Genomic DNA, 2,956 nt, shown 5'->3' on the forward strand with positions numbered 1-2,956 from the left:
ATCTTTTCAATAAGTTATTAAAATATCTTACACAAATAAATTAAGTACAAAAAATTAGGACATTTTAAAATTAAAGTGGTAAATCAAAATCAAAGAAGAGTGATGAAAGAAGAATCCAAGAATACTCTAAAAATTATTATAATGACCTGTGTGTTTGCTGAAATTGGATTTCAAATCAGTCAATTAGAGAAGATTCAAAAAGAAAAAAATTGCATAATTCATTACATTCAAACATTCACACACAAGTGCTCAGAAAAAAAGAGAAAGATTCTTTGTGATAATTTGACATCACAATTTCTCCCAGCTATTATGCTTTTTTTGTTTTTTTCTGCCTTTCTCATGCTAGACTAAATTGCGGGTTCCTTGAGGGTTGACCTGTCACTAGCAACATTAATAGTTTCCTCCTCAGAACACCTGAGGTAACAGGCTCCACATACAAAGTCTGGTGCTAAACTTTAGCGTGACTCTGGAGCTCTCAGACTTTCTCTTCCTCTTCAATTATAAATTTCCTTCTTATATAATAATGTTCCTGGATTGATGACTTTACATGAATTCTTCCTCACTATTTAGTCTCTTCACACTGACACACTGGTTGTTCTGTCTCTAAACCAAAAACAAAACTCACTGCCATGGGGTGGATTCTGAATCATAGCACCCCCATAGGGTTTCCAAGGTTGTAAATGTTTACAAAAGCAGATCACCTCATCTTTCTTCACATTGCCACTTGTAGGTTCAAACCACCTACCTTCTGGTTAGCAGTCAGAAACCTTAATCACTATACCACAAAATCTCCTTTATTGTTTCATCTACTGGGCTGCAAATCTAGCTTTACCCTTAGATACCACCTCAGGTGATACTTGCCTTTAAATCAAGTCCAGCTTACCCTGAGATGAGCTATGCCATAACAAGTTACTGAAAGTAGAGTTCAGAAATTTGCCCTACTCACAGAGACTGCTCAAACCTGGCATGCAGTAAGCACTGCACAAAAGTGTTTGGTCACTGGCCCTTTTTTAAAGTATTAAGTGACTGGTCTGAAGTCACAATAATAGAATGCACACAACGAGTGATAAATTTGAAATAGTTTATCATTTTTCTCATGATCTACACTTCTTTGTGAATTCATATGGACATTTTTGATTTGTTTTATTTCTATAAATTGGTTATTAATAGCCTTTATACAGTTTTTAAATATATTCTTCATTTTTATTTAAATCTGAGAGTTTTTAGATATTCTTCTGTTATATGGAATCATGCATCTTTTGTCAATAGCTTGTCATCATATTTATTTTAAAGTATATATTTTTTTAATAGTACCTCAGTTTCCATTTTAATGAGGCCAATTGTTTTAATCTTTCCTCTGTAGGTGATGTTTTTTTGTAAGCTGTTAAAAAAATCTTGCCTATTCTCTCGGTAGTAGTTCTCAAATTTACCAAGCATCAGAATCACTTGGAAAGCTTATTAAAAAATAAGTAAACTACTGAGCCTCAGGACCCCCAGACTTTCTAATTCACTAGGTTCTGGACAAGACCTGAAAATTTGCATTTCTTACAAGTTCCCATGTGATGCTCTCTGTTGGTCCATGGATCCAACTTTGAAAACTACACCCCTAGATCATGAGGAGAGCCACATATATATGTATATGTTCTCCTAAGCATTTTATATGGAGTCTCTGAGTGGTTCATATTGTTAAGCACTCCAATACTAGCTAAACCCAGAAAGACAGTTCAAATCCAAAACATACAGAAGTTAGAACCCACCCAGAGGTGGTGGCTGTGAGTTGGAATTAACTCAACAGAAACTAACAACAACAAACATTGTATAATTTGAATCTTCACATTTAAAATTAAGTTTTTAATTAACTTTGTCCCTATCTCTAATTATTACCTAACTAATAATCTATTTATCTATCTATCCCTCCATCCATTCTATCTACCTATCTAGCTAGCTAGCTTGCTATCTAGCTATCATCTATCATCTATCTGTCTATGATCTATCTATTATCTACTTACCTATGTGCCTACCTACTATTTATCTGTTTGTCTGTTTGTCTATCTACCTATTTGTTCTGGATGGTGTGAGTCCTATGGATTGAATTGTGTTGTCCTCAAATAATGTGTTGAAGTCCAAACCCCCGTACTTGTGAAAGTGACCTTGTTTGGTGAAATACTTTTTATCTATTATCAGTTGTGTCAAAGTAAATCATACTGGAGAAGGGTGGATTCTTTGCTAGTTCCTTATGAGTGATGTCTAATAAAAAGAAGGTCACACACAGGGGGAAAAGATGTCATGTAATGGCAGAGGCTGATATTTCCATAAGCAGTAAAATTTACCAAGGATTATCACAGTCACCTAGGAGACAAGTCCACAGAAAGGAAAGGTCTGAGACCTCAAACTTTTAGCCTCCAGAAGTGTGAGAAAACAAAATTTTGTTCTTTACACAAAACCAAACCAAACTCACTGCCATCGAGTCAGATCTGACTCATAGCAACCTCTCCTTTGGTTTCTGAGGCGGTATCACTACAGATGTAGATTGCCCAACCTTCCTTCCAAGGAGTGGCTGGTAGGTTTGAACTGTCAGCCTTCTGGCTAGCAGTCAAATGCCCCTTAGGCATTTTCTTATATTTTGATGTACAGTCTTAGAAAATGAAGACAAGGAGTTGAAGAAATGTGATTTTTGTTTCTTTTCCTAACCAATACTCCTGGCATGATTTATTGATTGACCAAGCATTAGTTCTCTAAATTGAAACACCGTATATGTGATTCATCATATGTACACATACACATATAGTGTTTACTTTCTATGTTCTTCCATTAGTTACTTTCTCTAACTCTACCCCAGTGTCACAGAATTATACTTATGAGAGTCTTATCATAAGACTATCTACTAGGAATAAAGACTAAGGACCTCTGGTGGTATAGTGGTTAAGGCATTTGGCTGCTAACCAAAAGTTTGGTG

This window comes from Orycteropus afer, unplaced genomic scaffold (assembly GCF_000298275.1).
Source record: "Orycteropus afer afer isolate SDZICR_OR568_19922 unplaced genomic scaffold, OryAfe1.0 scaffold00409, whole genome shotgun sequence".
Lineage (NCBI taxonomy): Eukaryota > Metazoa > Chordata > Mammalia > Tubulidentata > Orycteropodidae > Orycteropus > Orycteropus afer.